Genomic DNA, 13,718 nt, shown 5'->3' on the forward strand with positions numbered 1-13,718 from the left:
TCGATGGTGTATACACTGCTATAACAATAAACTTATCAATCAATCAAGTAAACATCAATGAGATTTAAAAGGCGAGTGATGAGAGTGTGGGGAACAGCGGGGGAGGGGGAGGTGGAGAGGAGACGAGCGAGGCTCCCGAGACAAGTTTGCTGTGCGTCACTGACAGTGATAAACTCTCCGTGTCAAGGCCCCATCACACCAGAGGCGGTCCTTACTACGCGCAGCAGGTTCTCTCTCTCTCTCTCTCTCTCTCTCTCTCTCTCTCTCTCTCTCTCTCTCTCTCTCTCTTCCTCCTTCCTTCCTTCCTTCCTTCCTTCCTCCTCCTTCCTCCTCCTCCTCCTCCTCCTCCTCCTCCTCCTCCTCCTCCTCCTCCTCCTCCTCCCTCCTCCTCCTCCTCCTCCTCCTCCTTTCCTTCCTCTTCCTTTCCTTCCTCCTCCTTTCCTTCCTTCCTTCCCTCCCTCCCTCCCTCCTTATGTTTCGAGGGCATTTTAAAATAATTTGATATATTTTGAGGGCACTAAGATAGTTTGGGATTTTTTTAGGGCATTTTAAGACAGTTTGGTATCTTTTGAGAGCATTTTAAGATAGTTTAGCATGTTTTAAGGACAATTTAAGACAATCCGGCATGTTTTTAAGAAAGTTTGGCAGGTTTTAAAGACATTTTAAGACAGTTTATGTTTTCAGTGCATTTTAAGGGAGTTTGGCATGTTATGAGGGCATTTTAAGACAGTGACATGTTTTAAGGACAATTTCAGACAGTTTGGCATGTTTTATATGCATATTAAGATAGTTTGACATGTTTTGAGAGCATATTAGGAGAGTTTGGCATGTTTTTAGGGCATATTAAGATAATTTGGCATGTTTTGAGGGTATTTTAAGACAGTTTGGCAGGTCTTGAGGGCATTTTACCACAATTTGGCATGTTTTGAGGGGCATTTTAAGACAGTTTGGCTATGATTACACCATTGTATTGAGATTAGCAAGTGTCTATGGAGGTCACAAGATTAATGGCCACAGTCCTCAGTATTTTAATGCCCCACATGATTTTCTGAAGCTGCATAAAATCCCCAAACACAAAATATATGTCCTGGTACTGAAGGGGTTGATGGCTACGAGCTGCATGTTAAGTCTCTATCTCTCATAGTTAGCACGCCCATAGATCATCACTTTTTGTTTACTGTTGTTCACTTTACCTTTGTCAAAGTTTATGGTGAGTAGATAAGGTGCGGCGATTGCTGGAGCTTAATTGTGGTCCAGTTTCTGTGTCTCGGAGGGCATTTTGATCATTTGTTACATTATTAACCCCTTTTTTATACCATGTGGGCTTTTCACGGGAATTTATGGGCTAAAGGGGATACTTATTAAGGGTACCTCTTATTTAACCAGCTAGGAAACCGTTTGAGTGAGGAAGACAGGATTCGAAGTGCGCTTGAGATCGGAAAGCACGCACGGATCCACTGTACCACGGCGGCTTCAGTACTGGGACGCATTTTTACCTTGAGTTTTGGGTGTGATTAGAGGGCTTTATTAACATTAGGAAGGGTTTATGGAGGTGAGAAGTTTAATGGCCACAGTCTTCACTATTTTAACCCTCACATAAGTTTGTGAAGCCGTATAAAGTCGCCAAATAGTCACCAAAATGAATATGGAAATGCATCACGGAACTGAAGGGGTTAATGATAGTGTTAGCTTGGGTGGCAAGCCTGACTGAAGAGGCTGTGTGTGACTAGGAGAGGACTGATATGTGACTGGGAGAGGTTGTGGGTGACTTATAGGTGACTGGGGAGGCTGTGGGTGACTGATATGTGACTGGGAGAGGTTGCAGGTGACTGATAGGTGACTGAGAGGCTGTGGGTGACTGATATGTGACTGGGAGAGGTTGCGGGTGACTGATATGTGACTGGGAGAGGTTGCGGGTGACTGATATGTGACTGGGAGAGGTTGCGGGTGACTGATATGTGACTGGGAGAGACTGTGGGTGACTGATATGTGACTGGGAGAGGTTGCGGGTGACTGATAGGTGACTGGGAGAGACTGTGGGTGACTGATAGGTGACTGGGAGACTGTGGGTGACTGGGTGACTGGGAGATGTGGGTGACTGGGAGAGTTGTGGGTGACTGGACTGGGAGAGGCTGTGGGTGACTGATATGTGACTGGGAGAGGTTGCGGGTGACTGATATGTGACTGGGAGAGGTTGCGGGTGACTGATATGTGACTGGGAGGTTGGGTGACTGATAGGTGACTGGGAGAGGCTGTGGGTGACTGATAGGTGACTGGGAGGCTGTGGGTGACTGATAGGTGACTGGGAGAGCTGTGGGTGACTGAGAGGTGACTGGTGACTGGGAGGCTGTGGGTGACTGAGATGTGACTGGACTGGGAGAGGCTGCAGGTGACTGATATGTGACTGGGAGAGGCTGCAGGTGACTGCTGCAGGTGACTGTGACTGGGAGAGGCTGCAGGTGACTGATATGTGACTGGGAGAGGCTGCAGGTGACTGATATGTGACTGGAGAGGCTGCAGGTGACTGATATGTGACTGGGAGGCTGCAGGTGACTGATATGTGACTGGGAGGCTGCAGGTGACTGATATGTGACTGGGAGAGGCTGTGGGTGACTGATATGTGACTGGGAGAGGCTGTGGGTGCTGAGGTGACTGTGTGACTGAGAGGCTGCAGGTGACTGATATGTGGAGACTGATATGTGCAGAGTGACTGCAGGTGGTGACTGGGAGAGGCTGCAGGTGACTGATATGTGACTGGGAGAGGCTGCAGGTGACTGATATGTGACTGAGGCTGCAGGTGATATGTGACTGGGAGAGGCTGCAGGTGACTGATATGTGACTGGGAGAGGCTGTGGTGACTGACTGTGACTGGGAGAGGTGAGACTGGGTGACTGATGTGACTGTGACTGCTGTGAGACTGAGAGAGTGCTGAGAGAGCATGAGAGAGAGAGAGAGAGAGAGAGAGAAATAATTACATTTTTTGGAAAGCAGTGATTGTGAGAGAGCAAAAAGTTTTAGAAGACATCATTATTGGTCCTTATTTTCCTTCTACAATTGGACAGCTTTTGATAGCTTCACAGTTGTAGACAGTTTGTTCCTTAATGTTCAATTTTAACATAGTTTGGCATGTTTTGAGAACATTTTCAGACAGTTTGACATGTTTTAAAGGCATTTCAACAGAGTTTGGCATGTTTTGAGAATATTTTAAGACAGTTTGACATGTTTTAAAGATATTTCAATACAATTTGGTATGTTTTGGGAACATTTTAAGACAGTTTGACATGTTTTAAAGGCATTTCAACACAGTTTGGCATGTTTTGAGAACATTTTCAGACAGTTTGACATGTTTTAAAGGCATTTCAACAGAGTTTGGCGTGTTTTGAGAACATTTTAAGACAGTTTGACATGTTTTAAAGGCATTTTAACTGTTTGGCTTGTTTTAAGATATTTAAGACAGTTTGACATGTTTTTTTAAATTTGGCATTTTAAGACAGTTTGACATGTTTTAAAGGCATTTTAACTGTTTGGCTTGTTTTAAGATATTTAAGTCAGTTTGACATGTTTTAAAGGCATTTTAACAAAATTTGGCATGTTTTGAGAATATTTTAAGACAGTTTGACATGTTTTAAAGATATTTCAACACAATTTGGTATGTTTTGAGAACATTTTAAGACAGTTTGACATGTTTTAAAGGCATTTTAACACAGTTTGGCATGTTTTGAGACATTTTAAGACAGTTTGACATGTTTTAAAGGTATTTCAACACAATTTGGTAGGTTTTGAGAACATTTTAAGACAGTTTGACATGTTTTAAAGGCATTTTAACACAGTTTGGCATGTTTGAGAACATTGTAAGACAGTTTGTGTATGTTTTGAAGGCATTTGGGACTGCCCTCCATACACCCTTCCTAATGTCATTCAATTAATTAGAAAACACACACACACACACACACACACACACACATATATATATATATATATATATATATATTATATATATATATATTATTATTATTATTATTATTATTATTATTATTATTATTATTATTATTATTATTATTGTTATTATTATTATTATTTTCAGTGATGATGATGTTGATTTTAGAGTTGTAGGACAAATGAATAAATAAATAAAACATGAAGGTTGAAATTAATAATGGTATCTTTTTTCATCCTCAATGGTGGTGATGGTGGTGGTGGTGGTGCTGTAGTAGTAGTAGTAGTAGTAGTAGTAGTAGTAGTAGTGGTGGTGGTGGTGGTGATGGTCTTGGTGGGGTGGTGTGAGTGTGATGAAATATTGTTTAAGTTCTCTCTCTCTCTCTCTCTCTCTCTCTCTCTCTCTCTCTCTCTCTCTCTCTCTCTCTCTCTCTCTCTCTCTCTCTCTCTCTCTCTCTCTCTCTTCATTTCTCCTTCTCTTTCATATCTCTCCATTCTAGAATTAAAATCTCTTTCTCTCTCTCTCTCTCTCTCTCTCTCTCTCTCTCTCTCTCTCTCTCTCTCTCTCTCTCTCTCTCTCTCTCTCTCCATTGTAGAATGAAAAATAAATTTAATTCAATTCTCTCTCTCTCTCTCTCTCTCTCTCTCTCTCTCTCTCTCTCTCTCTCACACACACACACACACACACACACAGGTTATATCAGAGCTCTCCATAAGGACGAGAGTCCATCACTTGTTCCCGCGTACATTGTCTTGTCTGACAATGCGTTCAGGTATTAGACATGTCAGGGATACGAAAACTGTTTCCTGTCTTGAAATTTATTGGGAACTCGGCTGTCGTGCTTCAAGGTAAGAACAGTGCTTGAATTACCTATTGTTATTAGAATAATTAGTATTTCACGTGCTATATTACTACTACTACTACTACTACTACTACTACTACTACTACTACTACTACTACTACTACTACTACTACTACTACTACTACTACTACTACTACTACTACTACTACTACTACTACTACTACTACTACTATTACTACTACTACTACTACTACTACTACTACTACTACTACTACTACTACTACTACTACTACTACTACTACTACTACTTTCCGAGGCGTGAGTTACGTGATGGCACGCACAGGAACTCGTCCTTACACGCATAAAACACAATTAATTCACTTGCTTCCTCACTCGTCCTTTGCACGTTTTAAGGAAAAAGTTTGTGTTTAAAATTTGTGGAGGTGCCCCGCCTGTTGACGACTCGCTCGTGGTGGCAACAGAAATGCTGTATGACGACTCTGAGGCGTAGTTATAATCGATTCAGGCGATTCCAACCGCTGGACTGACACTGGTGGGGGTGGTGGGGGTGGTGGTGGTGTTGGTGTACGGTAAGGCGTAGTTATAATGTAGGCGCTCGCTGGACGCACGCTGGTCATCACGCACGCACGCACGCACACATATTCACTCACATATCACATGCTCACAGATAATCACTCGCACACACACACACACACACACACACACACACACACACACACACGTCCGGTAGCTCAGTGGTTAGAGCGCTGGCTTCACAAGCCAGAGGACCGGAGGTTGGATTTCCCGGCCGGGTGGAGATATTTGGGTGTCTCCTTTCACGTGTAGCCCCTGTTCACCTAGCAGTGAGTAGGTACGGGATGTAAATCGAGGAGTTGTGACCTTGTTGTCCCGGTGTGTGATATGTGCCTGGTCTCAGGCCTATCCCAAGATCGGAAATAATGAGCTCTGAGCTCGCTCCGTAGGGTAACGTCTGGCTGTCTCGTCAGAGACTGCAGCAGATCAAACAGTGAACATTCACTCACACACACATGCATGGACAATCATACACACACACACACACACACACACACACACACACACACACACACTGTACTCTCTTTTTCAGGTTAATATTGTCGAGTGCCTTAACAAGCTGACTGGTCCATCTATCAACTGGACACACACACACACACACACACACACACACACACACACACACACACACACACACACACACACACAATTACCTCAATTATCTCGTCTTCATAGACACTCAACTGTTCCCTGCTTCTATAGACACTACACTGAACATCCTCTGTCATTTACTTCTACTAATCTAAATTGGAACCTTCACACATCATTACATTAGAACAATATGAACACTCCCTATGAAATATGGCGTTTTCAGTATTCTCCGCCAGTTTTTTCCCTCTCTGGTTAATGGCCATAGTCTTCACTATATTAATCCTGATTGTTGTGGCATTAGTATGTTAAGTTTGTGAAGCTGTATAAAATCACCCAGTAGTAAGCATATATTCATGGATATCGTAATGTGTCACGGTACTGAAAGGGTTAGCTATCCATTCACTCGTGTGAGCCACCACTAGTTTGCCTCCTAATTCCAAATTCTCCACCTAGCTCCTCATCGTCTCATAACTGCCTGTCATAATTACAACTCAATTCATACTCAAGCTTCCTTAGAAAAGTGATCCGTATCATGATACGTTTTACTCTTCATCCATTTTTAATATTGATTAGTTGATTTGCAGGCATGGTTCACTTCAAGCTTCCTTAGAAAAGTGATCCGAGAGAGAGAGAGAGAGAGTTGATTTGCAGGCAGAGAGAGAGAGAGAGAGATTATTATTACCTATTATAAATAATTTCCCGTTAATGATACGTTTTTTTTTTATCTTTATTCGTTGATTTACAGGTTCACTTGGAGAGAGAGAGAGAGAGAGAGAGAGAGAGAGAGAGAGAGAGAGAGAGAATTATTATCTATCATAATCATTTACAACGAAGGAAGCTTCAAAATGTTGCAACAAAATGATAAAAAAAATCCTGTATTATTCTAAGTACTACACGGAAGATAAGAATGATTGATAAAACAAACATATGCAATTGAGTTTGTGTAATAACGGTTGGTTTGGAAGGCGTTAAAGAGCGTGGCTAGTTTATATCCAGGTGGTGGACCAGTGGTTCGGTTCACCGGCAGCGTTTCATAATGTTCGTTTGGCCTCAAATTGCTCTTTCCTTATCGGCAGGGTTTTTTTTTTTTTTTTTGGGGGGGGAGGTAGACGAGAACGAAGCAAGATCAGTAGCTCTCAGGAGAGCAGTAGTACTTCAGACACCACGCCCGCTACATCTCCAGTCTCCACGCCACCACCGACCCTCGAGTCTACGCAGCCCAGTGGCCGTGTGTGTCTTTGTTGGGCGTGACGTGCAGCATCGGCGGTAATAGCAACGGGAAGCTTGATCTACAGCACAGCACAGCACAGCGGAGAGATTGGTGGTGTATGTAAATAAATAGTGTGCGTTGACTTGCTGTGATGATAGGAAGTTGTTAGTCAGTCAATAGAGGGTTGTTAGGAATTTTGATTGATAAAGGATAACAGGATGTGTAGGATGTGCACTGTGTCTAATGGAAGGTTAACTATACGGTGTCTGTCTGCTTGTATGTAACTAAGATGTATCGGGAACCATCGCTACGTATACTGTGTCTAATGGAAGGTTAACTATACGGTGTCTGCGTGTCTATGTAGGATGTATCCGGAACCATCGCTACGTATGAGTGTTAAATTTACTTGGTCATTCATTTACTAGTGCGGTTAGAGTAACGGGTTCAGAATAGATTTGGGTAATGACGGTGGCAAGTGAAGTGTTTTCGTGGTCATTGTAGTTGTGTAGGAAGGAAGAATTAGTTATCCTCTTCAGTACTGTGACGCATTTTCACCTTGAGACGTGTGTACGATTAGATAATTCTATTGTTACAAAGCGTGTATAGATGTCACAAGGTTAATGGCCTGTGTCTTCACTATTTTAATTCCTCGCGTAAGTTTCTGAAGTTGTATAAGATCAAGTACTAACGGAAGGAATATGAAAAAGCGTCTTGGTGCTGAAGAGATTAAACGTGTCGCGTTACTATAGAACTCCTTAAGTAAGTTGTATTTGAGGCTAAAATATTTCGTGTAAGTCGTTGTGGTTCCCTTGTTATACAATGGCTACCTCTGCGAAAAGAATGAGTGGACAGGATTTCTTAACGTAACGGGGCTGGTGTTTCAAGGTACGTGCATTAGAAGCGAGATGTGGTAGTATAACGGTAAGTTTGGGGATATATTCTTGAAATTAGTTCTTAAAGTGGTAAGCGGGCGTAGATGTTTAAGAGGTTCACGAGTGATGTAGGTAATTGGTAAACTCGGATACTAATGTTCATGTTCGATTTGTGGTGGTGGTGGTGGTGGTGGTGGTGGGTGGTGGTAGTATCAAGAATACGTAGAATGAAGAGTGAAAGGCTGATTGAGGCAGTGAAGGAGTGTTTAGGGCAATGTTGCGTGTTAGCTGTAGGGATAATTAGTGAACAAGTTCATTTTTTTTGTTCATTTTTGTCCATTACAGGAGTTGACGATCCAAAGGCCTGACTCCACAGCGGTAATGAGCCTTGTGTACCTTGCACTGTCTTCACTGACAACGCCCACTACTAACCCCTCTGCCTCCGCCACCGTTTCAAGATCAGGGAAGGACTCTGCCTTGCATCGCGCACTGTGATGGTCGCCGCCCCGCCCCCGCCGCCGCTGCTGCTGCTGCTGCTGCTGCTGCCGCTAAGGGAGAATAGTTTGTTGAGTGGATGACGGCGCGTTCACTGACCCTCTCCCCATCACCCTACCAACTCCGGCCACCCACCCCCCTGCCACCTGACACCTGCTACACCACCACTACCGCCGGCTCCGTCCAGTGAAAGATTCATCGCAGACCTCCTGCCATTCAACGCCTGCCGCCGCCGCCACCACCACCACCACCTCCTTATGGTGGTGTCACTGTACCTGGAGCTGTTGTCATGATTGAATAATAAATTGTGAAGAAATCTTTATTGTTTTGGAGAATTTCCTTTCCTGGGAATATTTGTGGCTGACTAGTCAGTAGTCGCCTCAGGCTGGCTTAGGTCACTGTCTGACACACCAATATTGCCTCCATCAACCTCCCACACTCACTCTAAACAATAACAGGCCAGAAATAAAAAACGCTAACTTTCATGCTTTTTTTTATCATAGCAATACAAGACAATGGAGAGAGATGAGCTAATGTGAAAATATTAAAATGTGGGGGTGAAAAAAAGTAAATTAAGAAAAGATTATCCTTGAAAAGTTATGGAAAAGTCCAAAAAAATATTGCATACCTGGCCAAAAAAACGGCAAAAAATGGTCAAAGCAAAAAAAAACCCAAAGCAGATCCCTAAATACTGCACTACTGGCCAAAAACCAGCAGAAAATAGTTAAACTAGCCAAAACCCCCAAACTGACCCTAAATACTGCACTACTGGCCAAAAAACCCATAAGAAATGCAGGAAATCCCCAAAATGGACCCCAAAACTCCCCAAATGGCCCTAAAAATGCAGAAAATGGACCTAAAAACCCCCACAAATGGCCCTAAAAATGTACTTAAGTCAAAAATACTCGAAAGAGTCTCCGGAGATTAGGCAGATCCATATTGGAGTTAAAATTAAATGCAAGAGTCTCCCTAGACTTTTATTTAACAATTCTTTACATTATTACATTGCCAGGAAGTCTACAAATATTTTAATAAAAAAAAAAAAAAATTATATATACAAAGAATACAGTGAAAAGTCTACACAAATTTTCAACTTAGTATAAAACAGTGAGCAAAATCTATACAGATTCAACTTAGTATAAAAACTGAGCAAAATCTATACAGAAAAGTCAACTTGGTATCACAAAATCTTACAACTACATATTTTAAAATAAACATTTACAACTTAACAAAAAAATCTGCACAAATTTTCATATTTGCAAAATTTTAAAACACTTTTCAACTTCACAAAATATTTTAAAACAATTCTTTCATGTTAACAATTATTCAAAGATAAAAATGTTTGGTTTTGAAGTGACACAATCAATCAGAGAGAGAGAGAGAGAGAGAGAGAGAGAGAGAGAGAGAGAGAGAGAGAGAGAGAGAGAGAGAGAGAGAGAGAGAGAGAGAGAGAGAGAGAGAGAGAGAGAGCAATCAAATAGTAATAACATACATGAAAACAATACATTTTAAAACACACACACACATTAATCTTGTGCCCTCCATACACCCTTGCTAATGTCAATAAAATGGTCTAATGGTACAAAATTTCAAGGTAAAATGTGTCCTAGTACTGAAGGGGTTAAAATAGTGAAGACTGTTGCCATTAATCTTCTGACCACCATAGACCCTTGCTATTGTCAATAAAATGGTCTAATAGTACACAAATCTCAATGTAAAATGTGTCTCAGTACTGAATTCATAGAAGCAATCTGCAGACTAAGATACACTCTTGATACACCCCTGACACCCTGACACACCCTCACCTCACACACACCTCCTAAAAACTTAACATACCCTTTCAAAAACCACAAAAAAGTGATTAACCAGCACAAACACACCCACACAGCACACTCTAAGGGTAAGTTCACACTACAAGCAGAGTGGGCAGAGTGGTTGCTAGCGGCAATAATTTTGACATTGTTTTGGACGTACAGACGCAAAATAATTATTGTGGCACATTTTTTGTGGGTGGGAAGCCAGCGGCCCTCCACGACTCCACCCACGGCCAAGGTGTCCACCAGTGTGAGCCTTTATTGCTGACAACAAAATGACAATCAATGACCAGACTGTGCATAGTTCTGGTACAATTTGACTCTTTATATTAGTAGTCTGCTGAGAAAAGCTGATTTTGTGATATTCTGGTCCTAGACATGAAACAAAAACACACTTTTTTTTTTCTACAGCTGTTCCTTCCCTTGAGGAAAAATGAAAGGAAGAGGAAAGAAAGAAAGAGAGAGAGAAAAAGAGAGGAGAATGAAGTGATATTCTCGTCCTATACATGAAAGGAAAACACTTTTCTTTTTTCCACACCTGTTCCATCCCTTGAGGAAAAATGAAAGGAAACTGACGATAAAAAAAAAAAAAAAAAAAAAAAAAAAAGAGAGAGAAAGAAGAGAGGAAAAGGAAGTGATATTCTGATCCTATACATGAAAGGAAAACACAAACCCTTTTCCTTTTTCCTACAGCTGTTCCATCTCTTGAGGAAAAATGAAAGGAAGAAGAGAAAAAATAAAAGAACGAAGGAAGAGAGAGAAAAAGAGAAGGAAGTGATATTCTGGTCCTATACATGAAAGGAAACACACTTTTTTCTTATTTTCCTACAGCTGTTCCATCCCTTGAGGAAAAATGAAAGGAAGAAGAGGAAACATAAAAGAAAGAAGGAAGAGAGAGAGAAAGAGAGAAAAAAACACACTGTACAGATCAGTGAGCCCCACACACACACACACAATGACTTTACCAACAGAATTTCACGTTCCTTTATATATCGTCAAATTTTTTGTTGTCCTTCCAGGTAAACACTGTGGAATTTGACACTATTTATTTATTTATTATTATTATTTCTTTTTTATCATATTGTTGCCTGCCCGACCTGCTCTGTGGCTAAGAGGACACCCAGAATTCTTGTGTAGGTCACCCTGCTCTGCTTATTGTGTGAACACCTAACCGGACCGCTCTGCTTGTAGTGTGAGCATACACACACACACACACACACACACACACACACACACAGGAAGAGAGGAGAAGATATATTGAATCGTTGGAAGAGGCAAGAAGAAAAAATAATGAACAGTCTGAAGAGGAAAAGGAAAAGTTTTTGGAGAGTTATAGAGAGAGTCAAAAATGGTATGTGGAAAGAAGGAATGCAGAGGAACCCTAGAGGGACCAGTAGGTGGACCGTAATGTATACTAATATAGATGGAATACTGTCAAGTAGATTAGAATTGCAAGCCTGATATAGTGTGTTTGACGGAGACAAAATTACATGAAAAACAAAGGTAAATTTGGATAATAAATATAATATATGGAGAAAGGATAGAGAGGGTAAAGGTGGAGGAGGAGTTATGATTATGACGAAGAAGGAGATAAATGTGGATAAGGTTTGGTATGGGAAGAACAATGCAGAAGTGATAAGCATAAGGTTAAAAAGTGATGGAAAAGAATTAATAATCATGGTGACCTATGTACCTCCTAAAACAAATTCTTGGACATTAAGGAATACGACAATATGATCAAGGATACTTTACAGAGTTTGCAAAGTGGAAACTGGAAAAAGAAAGGTGATACTAGTAGGAGATTTTAATTGTAAAGAAGTGGATTGGGAAAATCTAGTAAGTGGTGTTGGAGAGGAAGCATGGGAGAGAGATTCCTTAATCTAATGATGGAAAATATGATGGAACAGAGGGTGAAAGAAAATACTCGATATAGAGGAGATGATGAACCCGCTAGACTGGATTTGGTGTTAACACGAGAAGTGTACCTATGTGTGGATATACAATATAAATGTCCATTGGGGAAGAGTGATCATGTGGTTATGGAGATGCAGATGGCAATAACACAGCGAAGGAGAGATGAGACATACAGGAGTGGTAGATTGAATTATAGTAAGATGAACACAGAAAATTTGAACAATTATTTTAGAACATTAGATTGGGAGGAGATGTTACAAATCAGAGAAGTGCAAAAAAAATATGAGATTTTTATGAAATATTATAAAGAAGGAGTTATGAAATTTGTACCACAGTATAAACCGAGAGAGGAAGGAAGAAAGGATTGGTTTAATGCAACTTGTGTTAAGGCTAAAGAAATGAGAGATGTGGCTTGGAAAAGATGGAAAAAGAACAGGAATATACTAAATAAGGAGAATTATAGAGTGGCGAGAAATGAGTATGTGAGGGTAAGGAGGAGGAAGAAAGAAAATTTGAAAAGATATTGTAGACAAGAGTAAGGAACATCCAAAATTGTTTTACAGGTTCATAAATGGTAAACTTAAAAAAAGAGAGTCCATTGAAAGATTAAAAGGAGAGCAAGGGATAGTAGATGACCCTAAGAATATAGCGGAATTGCTAAATAATAGGTTTCAACAAGTATTTACTGAAGAAACAATGTTTGTAAAGCCTCAAAATGTAGAAGGAAATGTGCACATGGATGACATTAAGATACCTAAAAAGGAGTTATATAAAATGTTGGAGGAACTTAAAGATGATAAAGCGATGGGACCAGATGAAGTTTCAGGAAAATTATTGAAGGAATGTAGAGAAGAATTGATTGATCCATTATATGATATTATAAGGTGCTCATTAGAAACCAGGGAAGTACCGGTGGAGTGGAAAAGAGCTGAAGTGGTGCCCATTTATAAGGGAGGCAGTAAGGAAGAGCCTCTTAACTATAGACCTGTGTCACTAACAATTGTGGTCGGTAAGATTTGTGAGAGGGTGATAAAGAAATATTGGATACGGTTCTTGGAGGATCATAAGTTATTATCGGATCATCAATTTGGCTTTAGGAAAGGGAGGTCATGTGTAACAAATCTACTGAGCTTTTATTTGAGAGTGGTTGACAAAATACAAGAGAGAGAGGATGGATGGACTGTGTATATTTGGATTTGAAAAAGCTTTTGACAAGGTACCTCACATGAGACTGCTATGGAAATTAAAGATTTATGGAGGACTGAAGGGAAAATTGTTAAAATGGATGGAAAACTATTTGAGATGGAGGGAGATGAGAACGGTAATAAGGGATGCAAAGTCGGACTGGTTGGTGGTGGAGAGTGGAGTCCCACAAGGTTCAGTGCTGGCACCTATACTTTTCCTTGTCTATATTAATGATATGCCAGAGGAGTAAACAGTTATATTAATTTGTTTGCGGATGATGCGAAATTGTGTAGGTGTGTGAAGA

General features: G+C 40.9%; 1 long non-coding RNA gene across 1 annotated transcript; it reads left to right on the forward strand.

The window, feature by feature from the left end:
- Positions 1-7,143: 7,143 nt before the first annotated feature.
- LOC123510440 lies at positions 7,144-8,818 on the forward strand. Its single transcript, XR_006676510.1, has 2 exons — positions 7,144-7,250; positions 8,352-8,818. It is a non-coding gene; the product is annotated as an uncharacterized LOC123510440 (long non-coding RNA).
- Positions 8,819-13,718: the final 4,900 nt, after the last annotated feature.

This window comes from Portunus trituberculatus, chromosome 1, assembly GCF_017591435.1.
Source record: "Portunus trituberculatus isolate SZX2019 chromosome 1, ASM1759143v1, whole genome shotgun sequence".
NCBI lineage: Eukaryota > Metazoa > Arthropoda > Malacostraca > Decapoda > Portunidae > Portunus > Portunus trituberculatus.